This window comes from Budorcas taxicolor, chromosome 11, assembly GCF_023091745.1.
Source record: "Budorcas taxicolor isolate Tak-1 chromosome 11, Takin1.1, whole genome shotgun sequence".
NCBI classification, from domain to species: domain Eukaryota; kingdom Metazoa; phylum Chordata; class Mammalia; order Artiodactyla; family Bovidae; genus Budorcas; species Budorcas taxicolor.
This window is the reverse complement of record NC_068920.1, coordinates 140,104,845-140,120,202: the sequence shown is the minus strand read 5'-3', so window position 1 is coordinate 140,120,202 and position 15,358 is coordinate 140,104,845.

Below are 15,358 nucleotides of genomic sequence, written 5' to 3'. Positions count from 1 at the left end.
GATGTCTGGCTCTAGGTGAGTGATCACACCATTATGATTATCCGGGTCATGAAGATCTTTTTTGTACAGTTTTTCTGTTTATTCTTACCACCTCTTCTTAATATCTTCTGCTTCTGTTTAGGTCCATACCATTTCTGTCCTTTATTGAGCCCATCTTTGCATGAAATGTTCCTTGGTATCTCTAATTTTCTTGAAGAGATCTCTTTCCCATTCTGTTGTTTTCCTCTATTTCTTTGCATTGATCACTGAAGAAGGCTTTGTTTTCTCTCCATGCTATTCTTTAGAACTCTGCATTCAGATGCTTCTATCTTTCCTTTTCTCCTTTGCTTTTCGCCTCTCTTCTTTTCACAGCTATTGGTAAGGCCTCCCCAGAGAGCCATTTTGCTTTTTTGCATTTCTTTTCCATGGGGATGGTCTTGACCCCTGTCTCCTGTACAATGTCATGAACCTCTGTCCATAGTTCATCAAGCACTCTATCTATCAGATCTAGGCCCTTAAATCTATTTCTCACTTCCACTGTATAATCATAAGGGACTTGATTTAGGTCATACCTGAATGGTAGAGTGGTTTTCCCTACTGTCTTCAATTTAAGTCTGATTTTGGCAATAAGGAGTTCATGATCTGAGCCACAGTCAGCTCCCGATCTTGTTTTTGCTGACTGCATAGAGCTTCTCCATCTTTGGCTGCAAAGAATATAATCAATCTAATTTTGTGTTGACCATCTGTATGGTGATGTCCATGTGTAGAGTCTTCTCTTGTGTTGTTGGAAGAGGGTGTTTTATATGACCAGTGTGTTCTCTTGGCAAAACTCTATTAGCCTTTGCCCTGCTTCATTCCATATTCCAAGGCCAAATGTTCCTCTTACTCCAGGTGTTTCTTGACTTCCTACTTTTGCATTCCAGTCCCCTGTAATGAAAAGGACATCTTTTTTGGGTGTTAGTTCTAAAAGGTCTTGTAGGTCTTCATAGAACCGCTCAACTTCAGCTTCTTCAGTGTTACTGGTTGGGGCATGAACTTGGATTAGTGTGATATTGAATGGTTTGCCTTGGAAACGAACAGAGATCATTCTGTCGTTTTTGAGATTGCATCCAAGTACTGCATTTCGGACTCTTTTGTTGACCATGATGGCTACTCCATTTCTTCTAAGGGATTCCTGCCCACAGTAGTAGATATAATGGTCATCTGAGTTAAATTCACCCATTCCAGTCCATTTTAGTTCACTGATTACTAGAATGTTGACGTTCACTCTTGCCATCTCCTGTTTGACCACTTCCAATTTGCCTTGATTCATGGACCTGACATTCCAGGTTCCTATGCAATGTTGCTCTTTGCAGCATCAGACCTTGCTTCTAGCACCAGTCACATCCACAACTGGGTATCGTTTTTGCTTTGGCTCCATCCCTTCATTCTTTCTGGAGTTATTTCTCCACTGATCTCCAGTAGCATATTGGGCACCTACTGACCTGGGGAGTTGCTCTTTCAGTATCCTATCATTTTGCCTTTTCATACTGTTCATGGGATTCTCAAGGCACAAATACTGAAGTGGTTTGCCATTCCCTTCTCCAGTGGACCACATTCTGTCAGACCTCTCCACCATGACCTGCCCATCTTGGGTGGCCCCACAGGGTATGGCTTATAGTTGGAACTTAATGAATGCTTTTCTAGTGTATGAATCCAGACTAGGTGAATTGACACCTAGGAAACTACATTGTAAAGTTCCTAGGCCACATTGCTTACAATATGCCTTAAGAAGACCTAGGTTGCTTTCCCAATGCTGTCACTTTTCTAGTACAGTGACCTCAACTCAGGACCTCGATTCTTGTGATGATTCTAGTTACCATTTGCGAGTCAAAAATAAAATGATGCAAGATGAAATTTATGTAACTATATTTTGCATTTAGTCCATAAATGATAAGTTAAAATAATATTTTATTATATATTTTATACTATATAATATATGGTATATATAAATATATATAATTATATATATAAATTTATTATGCATGTACACATGCTTAGTCGCTCAGTAGTGTCCAAGTCTTTGAGATCCTATTGGTTGTAATCTGCCAGGCTCCTCTGGCCATGGGATTCTCCAGGCAAGAATACTGAAGTGGTTTGCCATATATATTAAGATAATTATATATATATTCTGGTGTTATATATATAGTAGTGTTAGTTGCTCAGTTGTGTCTGACTCTGTGCGACCCCATGGACTGCTGCCCATCAGGCTCCTTGTCCATGGGTTTCTCCAGGCAAGAATACTGGAGTGAACTGCCATTCTCTTCTCCAGGGGATCTTCCCGATGGAATCAAACCTGCATCTCCTGCATTGCAGGCAGTTTCTTTACTGTCTAAGCTACAAGGAAGCTACAAGGAAAATGTTTATACTATTGTCCAGCGTAAGAACTAAGGAATTATTTGATATTTGCGCAACACCAGCAGAAGTAAAGTGACTATATTCTGTGTATGTAATGTGAACACAAAGTGTTTCTAGCTGGCGGGAGTAGAAGTGGGGAGAAGAGCTTTGATTAAAGCATAAATAAGTACATCTTAAGTAGTTTAAGTTACTCTGATACATGCATTATCTTCTCTTCAGAATTCCTACAGTAGTTGTTTTTGCTGCTTAGTGAGTGCTTAGTCAAGTCAGGACATGTGATTGAAGGGCAATGATTAACTTGAGAGAGTTCACATTTTTCCCCTGCCAAAGAGAATGTGTAATTGGCAGCCAAATGCACCATTTGTCTCCTCCTCTGTTCCTGAGAACTATACTTCACATTAAAACTCTACTGTGGAAAACAGAGAGGGAAGGCAGGAAGAGGAGCAAGAGCACAAGAGGAAGGGGAGGAGGGTTTTTCTAGGAGCTGTTTGAATGTGAGAAGCTCTTGAGAGCGATGACTTTAAAAATGTTGTAGCGAAGATAAAGAAGTCTGGAATTTATAACACAAATAAAGAACAGAATTACTTTAAGAGTCCTTTTTGCAGATTGACTACCACCTGGCACTTCTTACAGACTGGCCCCTCTGGTTCACAGTTTTAATAGGGTTACAGATGAAAAGCATTCCTGTGAAGTTTTTTTCTCCATCCACCCAAATAGTCTCACCTTTTTTTGTCATCTCCTAACTTGGGCTTCCCTGGTGGCTCAGACGTAAAGAATCTGTCTGCAATGCAGGAGACCTGGGTTGGATCCCTGGGTTGGGAAGATCCCCCAGAGAAGGGAACGGGTACCCACTCCAATATTCTTGCCAGGAGAATCCCCATGGACAGAGAAGCCTGGTGGATCCTTGGGTTTGGACACAGCTGAGTGACTAACACACATGATCAACTCTTGCTAGTTTATCCTTCACTATCATTCGTCAGAATAATTTTTGTGGGACACAAGTGTGATTATGTCAGTTCTTTGTTTCAAACCCTCCCTAATGGTATGGACAAACTATCCCTCGTAAGTCAAGTTGGACCTGCAGATACAAACACAAATCCGTGAAACCTTTGCCCCATGACTGCTCCGGACAGCACTCCACCCTCTCTGCGTAGGTTGTCTAACACTGATTCTCCCTCAGGAGGTTAAGATGAAGATGCCTCAGCTGGAGATGAGAGCAGGGATGTCCTCCTGGATGCCCTGGTAATCTCTGCCCAAGCCCACGAGTGATGCCAGCCAAAGCGACAAAGACAGCAGCCACACTCCTCGTGAAATCCAGCCTTCAGCTGAAAGCACCAGTGTCATACCAAGGAGTGGGGGTGTGATGGGAGTGTCTGCCCTGTTCCAGAGCCCTGTTTCATCATGGCCATTGTTTGAAATTTCCAGCATAGGATACCACTTGGCTTTATTATTGTTTTTAAAATTCTCTACTGCAAATCACCCTCTTCCTGCCTTTGCAGGCTGCTGCCCTGAGGCAAACTGCCCCCTCTCCCCATTTCCTTGTTCACCAGAGGACCATGACACCCCCTCCTTTTTCTTTTGCTAGAGCCTGAAGAGTGAGTGTATCACAGATTTGTGTTGACTGATGCGGAAGTGCTGGTGACGATTGGAGCAGCATCTCCCAGGATTGAGGAAACCTTCATTTGAAGGTCAGACAGTTTAGGTCCACGCAGAGTGAGACCAGAGGGGCAGTTCCATGCCTTGGATTTTGGAGATGGAGTGGTGGCTCCAGAAAGGCAAGACATCATGACAGAAAAAGCAGCACTGTGACTGTATAGGTGGAGTTTGGTCATTAACTATGGCTGGCATATCTGTATTCAATTTCTCAGCTTGGGATTGTTTTATAAGTACTTATAAATATTAAGGAGATCAAACCAATCAATCCTAAAGGAAATCAATCCTAAATATTCATTGGAAGAACTGATGCTGAAGTTGAAGCTCCAATACTTTGGTCACCTGATGTGAAGAGCTGACTCATTGGAAAAGACCCTGATTCTGTGGAAGATTTAAGGTCATAAAGAGAAGAGGGCGGTAGAGGGTGGTTAGGTAGTATCACTAACTCAGTGGACATGAATTTGAGCAAGTCCCAGGAGATAGTGAAGGACAGGGGAGTCTGAGGTGCTGCAGTCCATGGGGCTGCAAAGAGTTGGACACGACTGAGAATGAACAGCAAAAACAACAGACGTTAAACAGGCTTCCCTGGTGGCTCAGCAGTAAAGAATCCACCTGCCAATGCAACAGACACAGGAGAAGCAGGTTTGATCCCTGGGTTGGGAAGATTCCCTGGAGAGGGAAATGGCAACCCAATCCAGTATTCTTGATTGATATATTCCATGGACAGAGGAACCTGACAGTCTATAGTTCATGCAGTCCCAAAAGAGTCAGACATGACTTAGCAGCACACAGCAAGAACAGACATTGAATGCTGTTCCTTTCAAGAAGGCTCTGTTGAATTGTTTAGGTCCTGAATTTGTTATACATTAAAAGTGCTTTATAAAGTTTGTGTGTGTGTGTGTCACTGTTTCACTTACTGTAAACCCTGATGAATTTTTATTTAAATTAAAAACTCTCAACTTGCTTAAAAGGGGACAGATATTTGCTACTGATATATTTGTTTCCAGCAAAGCCTTAAAGAACAAACATTGATTCATACGCTACAGAGAAAGGAGCTGGTCAGACACTAAAACTAATGTTATCAGCAGTTGGGCAGAATTGAGAAAGGGAGGGCCTGGCTTGGAGAGGAGGCCAGGGCTTTTGATAGAGATCCTTCCTGGGCCTCATAACAGACATAGGTTCTCATCACCTGAAAGATAAAGCCTGTGCTCCTAAACGTAGCTGGTACAGACTTGGAACCCAGCCTACCTCGTCCACTCCATCATCCTATGGTGTCCCTTGCATGTATCCTATCTCCATGCCCCAGGCAACAAAAACAGCCAGTCCCTGACTATGGCATACTCTTTCATGCCTCTGTGCCTTTATAGGTATTGTTTACTTTCCCTGAGAAGCCAAATTTTCTTCCTTCTCCATCTTCCCATACTCATCTTCCAGAATTAGCAAGTTATTGCTCCCATGGACAGCTCTCTGATTCCATTCCCAGTCATATCCCAAGAAGAAGTAATTATTCCCTCATCCATGATGTTGTTCTGGAAGCGGAAATGCTGAGTTTGGCTCATGTCTTCTCCACTTAATGCTGTGTGACCTTGGACAAGTTGCTTAATCTCTCTGTGCTTCAAATCCCTCAACTGTATCATGGAGATAATAACAATAATAATACTATTCCTTATAAAATTAAAGTGAGGAAAAGGCTTTCAGAAAGTTTCTTAGAATCACATAATAACTTAATGTGTTAATTGTCTTTATCATTATTTATTACTCCCACTACCATTATCATCATATATATATACCTCCTTTGTGCTTTTATTCACACCAGTTTTATTCACATGATTATTGTTATTGATGTCAGTTTATCTGAATCTCATTTATTATGTTTTTGGACTCCAAAATCACTGCAGATGGTGACTGCAGCCATGAAATTAAAAGACACTTGCTCCTTGGAAGAAAAGCTATGACAACATATTAAAAAGCAGAGACATTACTTTGCCAACAAAGGTCTGTCTAGTCAAAGCTATGGTTTTTCCAGTAGTCATGTATGGATGTGAGAGTTGGAGAAAAATTGATACTTTTGAACTGTGATGTTGGAGAAGACTCCTGAGAGTCCCTTGAACTTCAAGGAGACCCAATCAGTCCATCCTAAAGGAAACCAGTTCTGATTATTCATTGGAAGGATTGATACTGAAGTGGAAACTCCAATACTTTGGCCACCTGATGCAAAGAACTAATTCATTTGAAAAGACCCTGATGCTGGGAAAGATTGAAGGCGGGAGGAGAAGGGGATGACAGAGGAAGAGATGGTTGGATGGCATCCCTGACTTGATGGATATGAGTTTGAGTAAGCTCCAGGTGTTGGCGATGGAAGGGAAGCCTGTGCACTGTGGTACATGGGGTCCCAAAGAGTCGGACATGACTGAGCGACTGAACTGGAACCGGATCTTTACTCCTCAGCGTTCAACACGGTACTTGGCATTAGCAGGTGTCAAGGAAATAGTTTTGAATTTTAATTCAAAAGGCATCTATGTCTTTTTCTTATCATAAGCTTCATAAAGTGTCTTTTCTGCTTTGTAGCAATCTTCATGGATGCTAGTTCAGTACCCTGCACATAATCAGCCTCAAAATCTACTGAAGAAACATGTGTACAAATGGCTATTTAGATATTGGCTTCTGGCCAGCAGGCAGACAAGTGGTGTCATAGGATACTTACTCACAGCTTCTCAGGCGAGATCAGCTGGTGAACTGAAAGCAGATTGTTTGGTTCACTTGCTTTTTTGTTTCATAAACTTCCGCTGAGTTTAAAAGGCAGTCAAGATGTAGTTAAAGATGAGGATCTGCCTTGTGAAGATGAATCCGGTGTATGAAAGTGGTAAGAGATGGATTAGGGATTTGTAGATGGATTAACTGAACTCAAATGTCCTTTGCAAATATGACAGAAAACTTCTTTACCCCATAGTTTTAAAATCCATATTTCTACAAAATTGGGATCTTATAACCAAGACCCCAATAAACTATCTAATGGAGGTTTTTTGATTGGATGTGCATTATGTTACATCAGGTTACAAGTAGATTAAAGTCATAATTTTTTTCAATTAGGGACCAGACTAAATGGAAATCTTTGATCCAGCTTCTGAGGACAGGACACAGGTATTGCAATGGGAGTGTTTCAGAGGGGTTGTCTCTTACCCCAGAAGTGTGATGTGTTTTTGACCCATCTCACATCATCTTCTATTAATAACATTCTGAACTTTGGATTGATTATTTAATGTTGTTGTTGTTGTTTAACTGTTAAGTTGTGTCTGGATCTTTTGTGACTTCATGGACTGTAGCCTGCCAGGTTCCTCTGTCCATGGGATTATCTCAGGCAAGAATGCTGGAGTGGGTTGGCATTTCCTTCTCCAGGGAATCTTCTGGACTGAGGGACTGCACCTGCATCTCCTGCATTGGCAGGTGGGTTCTTTATCACTGAGCCACCAGGGAAGCCCCTAGCTCTTAAGAGTAAATACTATTCCTTTAAAGGGACATTTGTGAGTCTATTTGAGCCTTGAATTTATGTTTCGTTTAAAGAGTGCCATTTAAGGTTAAGATCAAGAGATTTTTTGGGGGGGTGGTTTAAGTTAAATGAAAAAGTTACTTGAGTCCAAATGTAACCTTTAAAGATTCTCCCAGGGAACTGGAACACACAGGGAAAAAAAAAAAAACATGATGACATTACAAATGGAATGTAAGACTCTTTACTTTTCTCTGTAAGCTCCTAGAAATGAAAAATGTAAATAGAAAGATAACTGAGGAAAAGATTTTGAAAGTTCTTCATCAAGCAGTCCAGTTGCTGCCTGAAATGGCAAGGGAGATAGAGCAGATGCCTCTCGAAGAAACCTCAACCAGACCTGTCTGCCCAAGAACCCTGAACATAGCTTCTCGAAGCCCACCCCCAAGACAGCTCATTTGCCATCTCTGCTTTTATACCCACCACTGCCTCTAGCAGCTTCCATTCTCCCAAGCTGGAGGCAGCACCCTTTACTCATTCAATCAATCAAATTCCATCTTTCATTCTATTGCTGTTATATTATGCAATGAAGACTTGTCTAGTAATACAAGTAAGGCACACAGCTTCCAGTCTTCTTCTCAGAATCTGCTTTAAAAACTCTTCCCTAAAATCCATCTGGGAATTTAGGGTTTTGAGTATGAGCCATACATTCTCCTTGCTTGACCCTACAGTAAACCCCTCTCTGTTCCAAAACAAAAGACTTGCCTAAGAGTGAGAAGACAGTCAGTCATTTACTTATGTCAGGCTGGTTCTTCTTGCTTGGTTCTTACCTTGTAGCAAAGAATTGACACTACAGACTAGTACAACTTAAGCAGGCAAGATTTATTGGGCAAGCAGCAAGCAGTATGTTCTCCAGGGGTGAGGGAAAACCAACAGGCACAGGAGTTGCCCTGTTCCATTTTGGCTTCCCTTTTTTATATTCCTTGTTCCCTCCCCTGAGTGGTCCCTGGGGCCTATGCAAATAAGGCATTATTCCTGAGACCAATCAGGGAAGGGGATGCAAATACAGTGTACACTCAAGACCTATCAGGGAAAGAAGCATGTTGGGCACGTTGTCCCCCTGGGAGTCTTCATTCAGGTCAGTGCTTTTTATTTTACTTTTTCTTTCTTTCTTTCTTTTTTTTTTTTTTTTTACAGTTCATGGAGTCTGTGGTTGTCTAGCTGTCACTTCCTCTACTCACCATTTCATACTCATTTCTCCCCACTCTAACTGACTAACACTTGCTAAGAAACTTTTTTTTGAGAACCTATAATGTTATGCCTAGCACTGCAATAAATGCTGGAAGTTCAGGGATAGTGTGGTTTGGGCACATTGGGATGGTCATAGAGCAGTTGCCTTTTCCTCCTGGGTTCACAGGTATTATTTAGTTCACTTGCTGTCAAGAGAGACCATGTGACTAGATTATGGCTAATGGATTGCAGGAGAAGTAATGGGAGCCACTTCCAGGTCTGGCTCCTAAAATATCTTTCATGATATTATTCTCTCTCCCCCTTTTACCATCTTTAGCTGAATGAAGAAGATATAGGAAAGGACCCCAAGGAATCACCTTCTTGTTATATCACAAAGCCTGGATGCCTGAATCACCAGGTAGAGGAGGGCCACCTGGGATATCTGTCTGCCTAGAAATATCATGCATTGAACTTGAGTGATTAAGAAATGAACGTTAATATCATTAAGCTACTAAAACTTCGGGATTTAGTTAATATAGTATCAATAGTATAGTATAATAATTACATACTAGTATGATAGTTTATGGTGAATGGTGCCACTGGGTTTATGGTCTCCAAAGGAGAAGATTTCATTCCAGGACCTATAATAGGTCTCAGTCACTCAGAGCTTTATGTAGCAAAATTTTGCTTAAAATGACAGGACAGAGAAAGCTTCTGATATAGACATCAGAAGTGGGTAGAAAGAGTACCCACCCTCACTAGTTTAAGCAAGGCCTTATATACTTCTGAATCAACTTCTGAGAACAGATAAAAAGAATACCTCAAGGCTGTAAGAGTTCCATCAGAACTTTCTCATGGCATACATACTGAGATGACTTTGACATAGATTAGCCAGGGAGAACGGGTTCCAGACACTGTCACTGGGCGAGATACACTCTTCCTGTGTAATCAGGGGGATAAGTCTTGAGGAACAGGTTCCCAGGCAAGGCTTGTTACAATTATAATCATCAAGATAGAGCCTAAGAAAAGCATTTTCATAAGTAAGACATTGTGCTGTGTGATCAGTTCAGTTCAGTCGGTCAGTCGTGTCTGACTCTTTGCCACCCCATGAATCGCAGCACGCCAGGCCTCCCTGTCCATCACCAACTCTCAGAGTTCACTCAGACTCATGTCCATCGAGTCAGTGATGCCATCAAGGCATCTCATCCTCTGTCGTTCGCTTCTCCTCCTGCCCCCAATCCCTCCCAGCATCAGAGTCTTTTCCGATGAGTCAACTCTTCTCATGAGGTGGCCAAAGTACTGGAGTTTCAGCTTTAGCATCATTCCTTCCAAAGAAATCCCAGGGCTGATCTCCTTCAGAATGGACTGGTTGGATCTCCTTGCAGTCCAAGGGACTCTCAAGAGTCTTCTCCAACACCACAGTTGGAAAGCATCAATTCTTTGGCACTCAGCTTTCTTCACAGTCCAACTCTCACATCCTTACATGACCACTGGAAAAACCATAGCCTTGACTAAATGGACCTTAGTTGGCAAAGTAATGTCTCTGCTTTTGAGTATGCTATCTAGGTTGGTCATAACTTTTCTTCCAGGGAGTAAGCGTCTTTTAATTTCATGGCTGCAGTCACCACCTGCAGTGATTTTGGAGCCCAAAAACATAAAGTCTGACACTGTTTCCACTGTTTCCCCGTCTATTTCCCATGAAGTGATGGGACCAGATGCCATGATCTTCGTTTTCTGAATGTTGAGCTTTAAGCCAACTTTTTCACTCTCCACTTTCACTTTCATCAAGAGGCTTTTTAGCTCCTCTTCACTTTCTGCCAGAAGGGTGGTGTCATCTGCATATCTGAGGTGATTGATATTTCTCCCAGCAATCTTGATTCCAGCTTGTGTTTCTTCCAGCCCAGCGTTTCTCATGATGTACTCTGCATAGAAGTTAAATAAGCAGGGTGACAATATACAGCCTTGATGTACTCCTTTTCCTATTTGGAACCAGTCTGTTGTTCCATGTCCAGTTCTAACTGTTGCTTCCTGACCTGCATACAGATTTCTCAAGAGGCAGGTCAGGTGATCTGGGATTCCCATCTCTTTCAGAATTTTCCACATTTTATTGTGATCCACACAGTCAAAGGCTTTGGCATAGTCAATAAAGCAGAAATAGATGTTTTTCTGGAACTCTCTTGCTTTTTCCATGATCCTAAAGAAGGGCCAGTTCTCAGGTAAGATACATTGTTGCACAAGGCTTAAGGGAAGCATGAGGGAGAATGTTCACCTCCACCTTAAATGGGCCTGGACTGCCTAAGCTTTAACTCTCTCAAGTATAATACAATTACATAATACAGTGGCAAATCATTTCATGGCAAATAGATGGGGAAACAATGGAAACAGTAAGAGGCTTTATAATTTTTTCTGGGCTCCAAAATCACTGCAGGTGGTGACTGCAGCTATGAAATTAAAAGACACTTGCTCCTTGGAAAAAAAGTTAGGGCCAACCTAGACAGCATATTAAAAAGCAGAGACATTACTTTGCTAACAAGTGTTCATCTAGTCAAAGCTATGGTTTTTCCAGTAGTCATGTATGGATGTGAGAGTTGGACTATAAAGAAAGCTGAGCACTGAAGAATTGATGCTTTTGAACTGTGGTGTTAGAGAAGACTGTTGAGAGTCTCTTGGACTGCAAGGAGATCCAACCTGTCCATCCTCAAGGAAATCAGTCCTGAATATTCATTGGAAGGACAGATGCTGAAGCTGAAACTCCAATACTTTGGCTACCTGATGCAAAGAACTGACTCATTTGAAAAGACCCTGATGCTGGGAAAGATTGAAGGCAGGAGGAGAAGGGGATGACAGAGGAAGAGATGGGAGGATGGCATCACCGACTTGATGGATATGAGTTTGAGTAAACTCCGGGAGTTGGTGATGGACAGGGAAGCCTGTGTGCTCTGGTCCATGGGGTTGCAAAGAGTCAGACACGACTGAGTGACTGAACTGAACTGATATTACAGTGGCAACTCTAATATAGTCTCTGACTAATAGAGATGAGTAAGATAAAGAACTTGTCTTCAAGGAGTTAACATTTTGGTTGGGAGAAGTGTGTAAATTATAAAACAAGTGATCAGTCTAGCAAATGAGAGGTATAACATACAGTGGAAGTGGCATGTGGGGTAGGACGGGGATGATGATCGTGATAGAAAGACTTTCTGAATGAAAACCACTGTGTATATTTTTTTCCCACAATTGTGGGCATGGTTGGGGAGGGTGGGTGTAGGTTGAGGGAAGCAGAGAATGAGAGGCAGATCAATGTTGCAAGAGTAGAAAGTATGAGGTCAAGCATGGTGGCACATGGGGCTGGAAAAGGAAGCAGATATTGAAACTTAGAGCATCTTCCATATGCCCCCGGTCCCCCAGACTTTCTGAGATCAGTACCATTCAAAGTGCTGATCTGTAATGATGTAAGAATTTTGAGGCAGAATGTGTATCAACACTCTGCTTCTTTCACAGTGAATGTGTTGCTATTTGGGAAAAAAAAAGCTGAACCAAATAGCAAGCTTAGTGATGCGGCTGGTTCGTATTCCAGCACAAACTTCTTGTTTCGTCATGTCCAGAAAACTGTTTCTTTTTCTGAGGACCACTCTTGGAGTGGGCCTGTTTTGGATATATTATTCTGTTTTCTCTGGAAAATGGATGTGAAGTGTGTCCAGGGAGATGACTTAAAAATCGTTAGTCACGTCTGACTCTTTGGTATCCCATCCACTGTAGCCTGCCAGCTTCCTCTGTCCATGAAATTCTCCAGGCAAGAATACTGGAGTGGGTTGCCATTCCCTTCTTCAGGGGATCTTCCTGAGCCAGGGATTGAACCCTTGTCTCCTACATTGCAGGCAGATTGTTTACCATCTGAGACACCAGGGAAGCATGGGGAAATAATTCTGGAGGGAAATGATGAAGACCCTAAATTAGAGCAGTGGTGGTATTGTTGAACCAAAGAGAATGGGTTTCAGACATATTTAGTATAAGATCAGGGTATAGTGAGGACAGTGAGAGAAATAATAAAAAAAAAATGGGTCCTATTTTTTTTGATCAAGTGTCTGGGTATAACCATCAACTGAAGAAAAGATAATCATGGACTTTGTGGGTAGTTTAATGAATTAACTTCCAGTGCTGTGGACAGCGAAGTGGACAGGGAATACCAGGCAGATATGTTGAAAGACCAGCTGGAGACGACTGCCTGGATCTTGGGGGAAGAGTTCTGGGGCAGAAGTTCACATCTGGGTGTCATTGTCATAGGAGGTACAGAAAATGGGAGTGTAACTCTGCAAAGTGAGAAAGGCAGTGGTTCAGGATGAAACCGTGAAGGACGTTAAAGGAGACAAAGAAGATCTCCTGAGACAGACCTGACCTTCAGGAGAGTGAGAGATGCTGGGAGCCCAGAGTGCTTTTAGATGTTCTGAGCCAACTAAAGCAGCAGGGAGGACCAGTTAAATCTCAGTGAAAATGCTTCTGCTGAACCCGCTAATCAGGATGTCTTTGGTGAAATCCAGACCAGAGCACTGGCTGGGGTCAGAGAAGACACTGTAGCTGAACTGTAAGGAATTCTGAAACCATCAAGGGATGTATACAAGCTTCTTTTCTCTAGAGGCCTATTTCCTTCTCTGTTAGATGAGAACTCGGATTAAGTGAGATAATTTCAGTTCTAACATTCTCTAATAATAGATCCCATTTTGAACAAGCAAAGAGATGGTAGTCACATGATGCTGATAAAAATGGTGCAAGATACTGGTTTGCCACCTTGCCTGAGGCTCAGAGAGCTTAAGGATCATGCTGCGGTTCACACACACAATGAATTTCTGAACTGAGAATTAAATATTAGGTTTGTCTGACAACAAAACCTGTGTTCTTTTCACTGTCCTGCACCGTACAATGATTTTAGGAAGAGATAAGGTACCAGGCAGAATGTGAATTGAATTTGGGTAGTAGATGATTTATAAGAGCCATCCTTGCTATATTTTCATAGGCGATACTCTTTAATAAAAGGCAGAATGCTCCTTTTGAGGAACATAAACAAAACTCACTGCGAGGGCTTTGAGCTAAGCTGATGTTAGCTATATAAAAAAGACCAGGTTGATCAGCAAGTGGCAGGGAAATGGGGAACTTTTATATACAGAGAAAAAAAAATCAATACTAGCATAATAGTTTATAGAGGCAATGCATTTTGCAGTTAAAAATCTCTGAAGACAAGCTTAACAGTCGATCGGTATAGAAACTCTTGAGGACATAATTCTCATTCAGCTCAGGTAGGCATTATCTGAAGCCAATTCTCTGATATAATAAGAGAATAGCTCATGCCTTCTCAAGGTGTCTTTCTTTGAGTATGTTTCAGGAATGATTGTTTTTAAAGTTAGCTAGTGTACCAAGGGGAACCTCTCCATCTATCCAAGGAGGAAACGGAGGAGAATATTTTGAATATGGCACATTTAAAGATCCAGTGGTGTTCTTGGGCTTTATAAAACTTGGCAAAGACATATGGCTAACGTTCTCAGAAGCCTTCTGATTTAACTGTTCAGAATTTTCTATATATCCTTTCTTATGCAAAGCTCTGTCCAGGAAGCTTGTAATTTCTTCTTATGCCCTCAAATAGCCCTTTAGAGATAGTCTACACTATATTTTGCGTGCATGCATGCTAAGTCTCCACAGTCGTGTCAGACTTTTTTGACCTTATGGACTGTAGCCTAGCCTGCCAGACTCCACTGTCCATGGGGTTCTCCAGGCAAGAATACTGAAGTGGGTTGTCCTGCCCTTCTCCAGGGGATCTTTCCTACCCAGGGATTGAACCTGTGTCTCTTAACTCTCCTGCATTGGCAAGCGGGTTCTTTACCACTAGTCACACCTGGGAAGCCCATAAAATATTATTGAGTCAGAACATCCCATTTTAAAATCAAAGAAAAGAAACACAGCTAGGGGAGGGATCTTGCCCACAGGCACAATTAGAGTGATGCTGTGACTACAGCGCAGGGATCCTCGCCTTTGGCGTAGTGCAGTTTCTACTGGGTCTGGGATGTAAGCTCAGTGCAAAATGGGGCTCTGTTTTAGCCACTGTTACATCCGCTGTAGGACCTTAAACAGTGCCTAGTGCCCAGAAAGTGTAGGCTGTGTACTGATGGTAAAGGTCAAAGTGCTTATGTTTTAACTTCCTAGCAACACAGAAAAGCTTCTTCTGAAACTTGGTGTGATATGGGTTTCCCCACGTGTTCTAGTTCCGCCAGGCTATTCATCCTAGAGACTAGTCAGTCCCATCCCTAGCTCCTACTTGTCTGAGGATCTGGGAGGAGCCAAGCCCTAGGGTGGTGGTAAGGTGAAGGACCAGAGGCTTGAGATCAGCTCTGACCTGGTGTGGATTGTTGCTGGGTTTGTGCTGTACCTTGATTCAGCAATGGAAGTTACTTTGTAATAACCTGAGGTCTCAGTCTATGCCTTGATTTCTTGCTCATTATTTCTCAGACTAATCTAGGCTCTGGAGCAGTCACAAATAGGGGCCCAAATCTCAGTGGTTTCGTACATAAAGATTCATTTCTCACTCGTGAATCTGACAGCTCTCTAGGACAGTTTTTTAAAAAAAAAATATTT